The sequence below is a fragment of the Tachypleus tridentatus genome, chromosome 12, assembly GCF_004210375.1.
Source record: "Tachypleus tridentatus isolate NWPU-2018 chromosome 12, ASM421037v1, whole genome shotgun sequence".
NCBI classification, from domain to species: Eukaryota; Metazoa; Arthropoda; class Merostomata; order Xiphosura; family Limulidae; genus Tachypleus; species Tachypleus tridentatus.
Genome location: NC_134836.1, coordinates 126,019,637 through 126,030,893, shown reverse-complemented (window position 1 = coordinate 126,030,893; position 11,257 = coordinate 126,019,637). Strand labels below are relative to the sequence as shown.

Here is an 11,257-nt window from a genome sequence, read left to right as displayed (position 1 = left end):
TTAATACTGAGGGTGCGGAGACTTACGTCTCCCCGACGTACAATCTGCACCGTTTACCATTACAAATAATATTACTATTAGCTGTAGTATAATTTTTCCTATTTACCATAGAATTCGTAAAGGTGATTGATAAGTTATGTTAACACATGGCATGGTGAAGTCGTTTCTAATTTAAATTTTAGGTCATTTTAGCAACTTCAAACACAACATTCGTCATCGACAGTGGTTATTATTTTCAGAAGTTATGAGAAAACTGTGAAAGTAAATTGTAACATTCATTAACAATTACTTGTTAGCAGTAATATGGAAATTAATCTTTCGTATAAAATCGAAACATATTGATAATACTAAGAGTGTACATTTTTATATTCTGTTTTTATTTTGTATTACATCCAGTTTCTGGGTCTTTTATCATTGATGGGTCAGTAGACAATGGACAGGCATTTTGCACTGGATTAGAGAGTTGCTTATCTTGTATCTGTTTGTAACCCTTTCATTACTGTTTGGTAATATTTGTTCCAGTGTGTATTTGTGCAGGAACGGTGGGACACCACATATCTCATAAAATTATGTAGAACATGGTGCTATTGTCCTTTTGGATTTCTCAAGTATTGCAGGTAGCATTGCTTGTCTGATGTGCCATGCATTTATGGGCTGATGTTCACTTTTGCAAAGGATTGTGACAGCAACAAGCTTTTAGAACAATCTGTGTGAATCTGAAGGTGTTTATAAATATTACTGTTGTAAATATTACCAATCATTTGTTTTCCATCTAAAGATTTTCAGTTGGACACTTACTTGTGTGATAGAATGTTTATTTGTGGGACATAGAAATAGATATTTTAATTGGGAAATTATGTTCCACTGTACCACTGAATATTAGTCAGTGCTTTCTTCAAGTGTTGCATAATTATAGAAACACATGGTAATACATCGTATAATTCCATTGTAGTTTACCATTAAAAAAATTTTTTCTTCAAACATAAAAGTTTGAAAATCTCTGCACTAAATTTTGAGTGTTGCAATTTAACTGGATAACTGTCATAACATTCCATTTGGGCTCTTGTGTTTAACAAATGGCTTACAGCTCAAAGTACAAATGTTTTTTGTAATTTTTTCTTTAGAAGCTCAAAGAATTTATTGAAGAAATGGTTTACCAAGGATTGCTGAGGTAGATGATAGTGAAAACTAACCAGACAGTCACTGACCATGACTACCAATAAAGAATCTAGCCCAGAAACTTTCAACAGCCGTGATGGAGGAATTTCTACACATGAAGGATCATATAACAGAGTTTGAGATGTTGTGGTGAATTTGGCAAGGAATAATTAACTTGTGAAAACATTTCTACTCAAGGAAATCAATTCTGACTCCTAGGGACTGTCATCAATGGTGACATAATTCATCATTCTAGTTAAGAGTTAGACCTATTCATGAGATTATTTCCCAACAGCTTGGTCACCTACATAACATAATGCACAAGCAGGAGATAAGAAATCCATAAAGAACAACTAGGAAAAAAATCCTCTAAAATACATATTGCTGAAATGATCTTGTGTTATAATAACAGACAGTTTTATTTCTCAGTGAACACTGTGTCCATAAAATCAAGTTGCTTTTATGAATATTCTACTTCCATGTTACCAAGGGAACAGACAGTGTATGCAACTTACACTACACTGACACCTGCCTGTCAGAAATGTAGGACTGATAGCCCAAAACAGCATAGAGGTGAGTTAATGACAAATTCAGATGGAGGTTTTCCCACAAATGTTATCTCATCTACAGTAGAAGACACTTATAGATGAGTCATGACAGAGTTAGTAAAACCTCTTGAAGCACAAGTTGTGATATTGTGCTGGAAATTTTAAAAGTACGGTATCATATCTGGTGCTGTTTACTTGTAAGTCTTATGGAGAGCATAACTTGCTCTACATGTACCAAGTCATGCTACAATGTTTAAAAGATAAACAAGAAATTTTATTTGGGTGTGAAATTGCTGTCTACACAAGAAAGTTAATGATTTTAAATGATTTTCACACAGGTCTTGACAAATGAGATGTCAACTTTGAAACATAAGTTGGATAAGGTGATATCGAGGCTGATGTTCCTTTTCATCAAACTATTACATTTAATAACAGATTCATGTGAGATGTTGACCTGACGGACTAAATGAGTGTGATAGGCGATGCAGTAAATCCTTGAAAAAAAAAACATTTTACACTTCACTGGTGCCTTCAGTGGTAAATGTCTGGGTTGTGTCCAGTAATAGGAAGTACATTAATCAGAACATCCTTGTGGCATCAACACAGAATGTTGAGGAAGTACATTAATCAGAACATCCTTGTGGCATCAACACAGAATGTTGAGGAAGTACATAAATCAGAACACCCTTGTGGCATCAACACAGAGTATTGAGGAAGCACATAAATCAGAACATCCTTGTGGCATCAACACAGAATGTTGAGGAAGTACATAAATCGGAACACCCTTGTGGTATCAACACAGAATGTTGAGGAAGTATATAAATCGGAACACCCTTGTGGCATCAACACAGAATGTTGAGGAAGTATATAAATCAGAACACCCTTGTGGCATCAACACAGAATGTTGAGGAAGTACATAAATCAGAACATCCTTGTGGCATCAACACAGAATGTTGAGGAAGTACATAAATCGGAACACCCTTGTGGCATCAACACAGAATGTTGAGGAAGTACATAAATCGGAACACCCTTGTGGCATCAACACAGAATGTTGAGGAAGTACATAAATCGGAACACCCTTGTGGCATCAACACAGAATGTTGAGGAAGTATATAAATCAGAACATCCTTGTGACATCAACACAGAATATTGAGGAAGTACATAAATCAGAACATCCTTGTGACATTAACACAGAATGTTGAGGAAGTACATAAATCAGAACATCCTTGTGACATTAACACAGAATGTTGAGGAAGTACATAAATCAGAACACCCTTGTGGCATCAACACAGAATGTTGAGGAAGTACATAAATCAGAACATCCTTGTGGCATCAACACAGAATGTTGAGGAAGTACATAAATCAGAACATCCTTGTGGCATTAACACAGAGTATTGCCATTTAAGGGAGAAAAGATTTGGGTATATATAGAAGGCCAGTTATCTATCCTTGAAAAACAACAACAACCAAAAGATGTGGAAACACCTTTCTGTTGGTATACTGAACAGAATGTGCCAGAGAAATAAAGAAAACAATCACCCTGAGCCAGACTTTACAAAACCTGTTTCATCCATATCACAGGAAATGTTCACTCTGAGCCAGACTTTACAAAACCTGTTTCATCCATATCACAGGAAGTGTTCACTCTGAGCCAGACTTTACAAAACCTGTTTCATCCATATCACAGGACGTGTTCACCCTGAGCCAGACTTTACAAAACCTGTTTCATCCATATCACAGGACGTGTTCACTCTGAGCCAGACTTTACAAACCCTGTTTCATCCATATCACAGAAAGTGTTCACTCTGAGCCAGACTTCACTTTACAAAACCTGTTTCATCCATATCACAGGACGTGTTCACTCTGAGCCAGACTTTACAAAACCTGTTTCATCCATATCACAGGAAGTGTTCACTCTGAGCCAGACTTTACAAAACCTGTTTCATCCATATCACAGGAAGTGTTCACTCTGAGCCAGACTTTACAAAACCTGTTTCATCCATATCACAGGACGTGTTCACCCTGAGCCAGACTTTACAAACCCTGTTTCATCCATATCACAGGAAGTGTTCACTCTGAGCCAGGCTTCATTTTACAAAACCTGTTTCATCCATATCACAGGAAGTGTTCACTCTGAGCCAGACTTCACTTTACAAAACCTGTTTCATTCATGTCATAGGAAATGTTTGTCAAAGACAGACAGACACAAAAGATTTCTTGTTCATTGTCTGATTTTTTTTCTCACACAATATTTTTTGTGTTGTTTGAATTTCTTTAAGGATGTTGTAATGTTTTATGTAGACTTTCACATGTCATAAGCAGAGAGAACCACTTGAATATTGTTTATTTTATTTTGATATACTGTGACTAAAGTATCTTCAAAATATGGTATGTATGAATCAGTATTATCTTTTAAGATGAATGAATTTTCTACCTTCTGAATTGATTACATAGAATTGTATAAAATTCTTGATTTACTTTTAATAATGTGTGTCCATAAACAGTTGGTGGGACACGTAACATGACAACCCATCATAAACAGCTGATAGGACACGTAATCCAACAATGCCGCTTGTGATATATTTCCTGTATGCAAATTCCATGAACCACATGTAGGAAAAATTACCAGAAACTGCATAAAGCACTTTATTGGTATGTTCTGAAGGCCACAACAAAGAACAAGGCCTGCTAACCCACAGACTTGCATCTAATATCCAAGAGATGTGCTCTGATGGCAAAAGTATTTCTGTAATAAACTACTTTATGTAATTTTACTTATTATTTTTATAGTAATATCTTATAAGATGCATTAATGTACAGTATCATCTGAAAAAATACATTGCTAGAAAATTTATTTAATAACAATGCTTTACAAATATAATTTATACATAATATACATCAGTGATAGTCTTGAAGCTGACTGCATGTAGGAGGGGGGGTTGAGTTACTGAAGAGAGGAGTGGGACTATCCACTTTTTCCTGAGATATAGGTGTAGCTATCAGTGAAAGAAGTGTTAGTGAGTTGTCTTGATTTTTCTTTTTTTAATGGTAAATCTCTTGGTATCAAGACCTGCATCTCACTTGTCTCTGTACTGCTGCTCTCTATATTAGCTTCTGTTGCTTCTTTGATCTTCTTAAAGAGGTCTGAGAGCACTTTGGATGCAAGAACCTTCTAGTGGGATCTCTTCAGCAGTATCACCCAGCTCTGTGAGGTGTTAACACTTCCCGTGTTAATTTAGTAACACCTCCACATCAAACTTATTGAAACCAACCTGTTGTGTAAGCTGATGCAGTGTTGTTGGGAATTTGAGGCATGTCAGATTTAAAAGTGACTGTCATTTATATAGTCAGCTTTTCCACACACTACTCCTGCGTGTTACAGTTAGTTCCCAGTGTTTTCCACTGCTTCCATCAGACACTACTCATGTATGTTATGAGTTATTCTATAAATAGGTATATGTGTGATATGAAAGAGAACACTATTGGAAGCACATTGAAAACTGAATATAGATGAAGAGTATTCACTAATGAATGTTGATCTCAGAAGTGAATGTTTGATACATTTTTTAATAAGTTTCCTTCTCGTGTTCCACTGTGGAACCAAATCTGGGTTATTGATAATACGCTCGTACAGCTGAAACACTACCCTAATTCCCATTCTGCATGACGGAAATCTACAAAACACGTAATATGTTACAAGATGGTTTGTGGAAAGAGAGAGGGATACTTTGGAAACAGAAATACTACAAGTCATTAATAGCCTAACAAACACTTTTCTGCTACTTTTTGAAACACATTGGGTGAGAAGGCAGATAAGGTCATTCTATAATAACTGACCACACTTATGTGTGCATGTTGCTGTATGTTTTATTTTCATGACTGAGTGTTACTTTGGTTCATTGTAATAAATAATTGGAAATTTTGACTTTATCAGAGGTTGATGAGAATTCTCAGAGAAATGTACATTTTCAGAGCTTTGAATACCATAGTGCATAAATTATATTTCAGTAGTGTTACATTTCATGAAAACTAGTGGCTGTGTGAGGACAGCCTTGAAGGGTCGAATGGACATCTGTTGTCCATAAGTTATGTTGTTATGATGATTGTGTTAGGACTGGCAATATGGTTATGATGATTGTCGGTTTAGAGAATTTAAAATTAAGTGAACAATTGATTTATGGTATACAAATACTGTAACCCTTCATGTGAAAAACATTTTCAATTTTTTAATCGTGAAAGAGCAAGTTCGTGCTGTAGGAAATTAGCAACCGATAGCATGATATGTGGTAGGGCTGAGGCTAGGTCTCTTCACTGTTCATGAGGCTACTCTAGTATAGTAATGTTGTTACAGTTTTATCAGTCTTTCAAATTAAGACTAATCAAAAGTACATTTATCATGGTTTAATGTTATTAGTATTTTACTATTAAACTAGCTAATTAGGGTTTGATCCATGTTTTATTTTTAAAGGGCTCATTACAAATTTTCAGATTTTTCTTTTTTTTATATTATGTCATGTACCACCAATATTAGCTCCACGTAGAGCCAGTTTGTATGCGTATCACGGTTTAAAGAATCCATGCCTTATATAATAAGTGGCAGTTTGATGTCAAAGTATAACACAGATGAAAGCAGAGAAACAATTTGTACCTTACTTTCTGAGGAGATGGTTATAGTAGAAGTAAAACCATTTGATGGTTGGAAATGGAAGTCAATGAGATGTGGCTCATAGTTAGAAAAGTTAGTTTGATACATTAATATATTTTATTGTCCTGATTTAAAAAATTGTGGTGTTTCTTATTTTAGTCTCTGAACTACAACAGTGATCCCTCTCTGTCTTCCATCACTGCTTGTGACCCTGGTGTAGCAATTCCTATGGTGGGAACTCTTATTCCTAACAGGATATTTGTTGGAGGAATATCACAAAATGTAAGTGAAGTTTCAATTGTTTAGAGGTATTAGTGATTTTGTGTATATAAACCTGGTCGACTAGCCAGAGGTATTAGTGATTTTGTGTATATAAACCTGGTGGACTAGCCAGAGGTATTAGTGATTTTGTGTATATAAACCTGGTCGACTAGTCAGAGGTATTAGTGATTTTATGTATATAAACGTGGTCGACTAGCCAGAGGTATTAGTGATTTTGTGTATATAAACCTGGTCGACTAGCCAGAGGTAATAGTGATTTTGTGTATATAAACCTGGTCGACTAGCCAGAGGTATTAGTGATTTTGTGGATATAAACCTGGTCGACTAGCCAGAGGTATTAGTGATTTTGTGGATATAAACCTGGTCGACTAGCCAGAGGTATTAGTGATTTTGTGGATATAAACCTGGTCAACTAGCCAGAGGTATTAGTGATTTTGTGTATATAAACCTGGTCGACTAGTCAGAGGTATTAGTGATTTTATGTATATAAACGTGGTCGACTAACCAGAGGTATTAGTGATTTTGTGTATATAAACCTGGTCGACTAGCCAGAGGTATTAGTGATTTTGTGGATATAAACCTGGTCGAATAGCCAGAGGTATTAGTGATTTTGTGGATATAAACCTGGTCAACTAGCCAGAGGTATTAGTGATTTTGTGTATATAAACCTGGTCGACTAGCCAGAGGTATTAGTGATTTTGTGGATATAAACCTGATCGACTAGCCAGAGGTATTAGGGATTTTGTGGATATAAACCTGGTCGACTAGTCAGAGGTATTAGTGATTTTGTGGATATAAACCTGGTCGACTAGCCAGAGGTATTAGTGATTTTGTGTATATAAACCTGGTGGACTAGCCAGAGGTATTAGTGATTTTGTGTATATAAACCTGGTCGACTAGTCAGAGGTATTAGTGATTTTATGTATATAAACGTGGTCGACTAGCCAGAGGTATTAGTGATTTTGTGTATATAAACCTGGTCGACTAGCCAGAGGTAATAGTGATTTTGTGTATATAAACCTGGTCGACTAGCCAGAGGTATTAGTGATTTTGTGGATATAAACCTGGTCGACTAGCCAGAGGTATTAGTGATTTTGTGGATATAAACCTGGTCGACTAGCCAGAGGTATTAGTGATTTTGTGGATATAAACCTGGTCAACTAGCCAGAGGTATTAGTGATTTTGTGGATATAAACCTGGTCAACTAGCCAGAGGTATTAGTGATTTTGTGTATATAAACCTGGTCGACTAGTCAGAGGTATTAGTGATTTTATGTATATAAAGCGTGGTCGACTAACCAGAGGTATTAGTGATTTTGTGTATATAAACCTGGTCGACTAGCCAGAGGTATTAGTGATTTTGTGTATATAAACCTGGTCGACTAGCCAGAGGTATTAGTGATTTTGTGGATATAAACCTGGTCGACTAGCCAGAGGTATTAGTGATTTTGTGGATATAAACCTGGTCAACTAGCCAGAGGTATTAGTGATTTTGTGTATATAAACCTGGTCGACTAGCCAGAGGTATTAGTGATTTTGTGGATATAAACCTGATCGACTAGCCAGAGGTATTAGGGATTTTGTGGATATAAACCTGGTCGACTAGTCAGAGGTATTAGTGATTTTGTGGATATAAACCTGGTCGACTAGCCAGAGGTATTAGTGATTTTGTGTATATAAACCTGGTCGACTAGCCAGAGGTATTAGTGATTTTGTGGATATAAACCTGGTTGACAAGCCTAGCAGTCAGTCCACAAGATCTTTTAGCAGTTGAACATGTACCTATTTCGCATTGTAACAAGTTACTCAGAATTTAACATTGGGCAGTTAAACAAGCCTTATAATATAATGTATAGCATACACTTTACAGTTACAACTGTTCTTGTTAAAAATTAATTCAAAAAGTTCCCTATTATGTTTACAAATAAATGTTTTGTCATTTTTCATGTATGAATACATTAATGCATGTAAACTATAAAAAATAGAACACTTTCAAAGAAAGGGTGGTGATTAGTGAATACATAGAAAAGTAGTCAGATATTTAAAAGCACTCAAGTTTTAGGTGTTTTTATGTGTGATCCTATGTGGGAATTCTTTACCAGAAAACACAGAGCCGAACAGTAATAACTAAAGCAGTAGTTCATATCTAGGTAATTGTAATACTTATCAGGGTTGTATCATAAAACAGGTAATCATAAATTTGGTTTATATGTAATATTTCAGGTTTTGTATGTCCATCAAAATTTTAAGAGAATTCCAAGATACTGCACGTACTATTCCACATGTTCTTTGACAGGCTTAGAAACCAGTATAAATCTCAGTTACTAAAGCTGTAACCAGTGAAATTCAAGTTAATATTTACCTATGTTGTCTGGTTAATTATTAATAGATTAAAAATTCAGATAAACTAGTTAGAGAAATATATTCTCATTGAACATGTGAAGGACTGTAGTAAGAGAGATTGTTTTATACCTTAGTTTTTAGCAGTAATGAAAATGTTTTATGTGAATAATTGTTTATTTTATTAATATCTTCTAAAGAAGAGTTACTACTGGGTAGAAAACAGTATCTAGGAAATTTGTATATACAGACTATCATTCCTTCCTTTATACATAAAAACAAATTGATGAACTGCATATGGAGTGGTTTGAGCCCTTTTTCTATTGGAAAAGGTCCAAGAAAATTGATAACAAAACTAACCAGCTTCAAAGTTTGGAATTAAATAGTCATTAAACATTTCCTTTCTCATCTACTGGTCACAAACTGAAAGTTCATAGTCATTAAACATTTCCTTTCTAATCTACTGGTTCCAATGTTTGAAAGTTCATAGTCATTAAACATTTCCTTTCTCATCTACTGGTTCCAATGTTTGAAAGTTTATAGTCATTAAACATTTCCTTTCTCATCTACTGGTTCCAATGTTTGAAAGTTCATAGTCATTAAACATTTCCTTTCTCATCTATTGGTTCTAATGTTTGAAAGTTTATAGTCATTAAACATTTTCATTCTAATCTACTGGTTCCAATGTTTGAAAGTTCATAGTCATTAAACATTTCCTTTCTAATCTACTGGTTCCAATGTTTGAAAGTTCATAGTCATTAAACATTTCCTTTCTAATCTACTGGTTCCAATGTTTGAAAGTTCATAGTCATTAAACATTTCCTTTCTAATCTACTGGTTCCAGTGTTTGAAAGTTTATAGTCATTAAACATTTTCATTCTAATCTACTGGTTCCAATGTTTGAAAGTTCATAGTCATTAAACATTTTCATTCTAATCTACTGGTTCCAATGTTTGAAAGTTCATAGTCATTAAACATTTCCTTTCTCATCTACTGGTTCCAATGTTTGAAAGTTTATAGTCATTAAACATTTCCTTTCTCATCTACTGGTTCCAATGTTTGAAAGTTCATAGTCATTAAACATTTCCTTTCTCATCTACTGGTTCTAATGTTTGAAAGTTTATAGTCATTAAACATTTTCATTCTAATCTACTGGTTCCAATGTTTGAAAGTTCATAGTCATTAAACATTTCCTTTCTAATCTACTGGTTCCAATGTTTGAAAGTTCATAGTCATTAAACATTTCCTTTCTAATCTACTGGTTCCAATGTTTGAAAGTTCATAGTCATTAAACATTTCCTTTCTAATCTACTGGTTCCAATGTTTGAAAGTTCATAGTCATTAAACATTTTCATTCTAATCTACTGGTTCCAATGTTTGAAAGTTCATAGTCATTAAACATTTTCATTCTAATCTACTGGTTCCAATGTTTGAAAGTTCATAGTCATTAAACATTTCCTTTCTAATCTACTGGTTCCAATGTTTGAAAGTTTATAGTCATTAAACATTTCCTTTCTCATCTACTGGTTCCAATGTTTGAAAGTTTATAGTCATTAAACATTTTCATTCTAATCTACTGGTTCTAATGTTTGAAAGTTTATAGTCATTAAACATTTCCTTTCTAATCTACTGGTTCCAATGTTTGAAAGTTCATAGTCATTAAACATTTCCTTTCTAATCTACTGGTTCCAGTGTTTGAAAGTTTATAGTCATTAAACATTTTCATTCTAATCTACTGGTTCCAATGTTTGAAAGTTCATAGTCATTAAACATTTCCTTTCTCATCTACTGGTTCCAATGTTTGAAAGTTTATAGTCATTAAACATTTCCTTTCTCATCTACTGGTTCCAATGTTTGAAAGTTTATAGCCATTAAACATTTCCTTTCTAATCTACTGGTTCCAATGTTTGAAAGCTCATAATCATTAAACATTTCCTTTTTCATTTACTGGTTCCAATGTTTGAAAGCTCATAATCATTAAACATTTCCTTTTTCATTTACTGGTTCCAATGTTTGAAAGTTCATAGTCATTAAACTGTGATTATTCTTAGGATTCAAGGTTTTATCCATTATGAATATTTGTTATTTTTCTGAAAGTTCTCCATTTCGTGAGAAATGCATCAGTAACAGTAAGTTTGGAATTTATATCTTGTTGTGTAGAAGATGCTTCATATACAAATTTGTTGTTTTTGAAAAATCTTTCTGTGATTTTTGTTACAGACAACAGAGGAAGACCTGCGAGACTTATTTTCCAAATATGGCATTGTAAAATTTGTAAAGTCATT

The 11,257-nt window shown here is 34.3% G+C and overlaps 1 long non-coding RNA gene across 1 annotated transcript; it reads left to right on the top strand.

Moving 5' to 3' along the window:
• The first annotated feature begins 1,573 nt into the window (after nucleotides 1-1,573).
• On the top strand, nucleotides 1,574-11,207 carry LOC143234623 (uncharacterized). The gene is made up of 3 exons (XR_013018740.1): nucleotides 1,574-1,731; nucleotides 6,511-6,633; nucleotides 11,193-11,207. It is a non-coding gene; the product is annotated as an uncharacterized LOC143234623 (long non-coding RNA).
• Nucleotides 11,208-11,257: the final 50 nt, after the last annotated feature.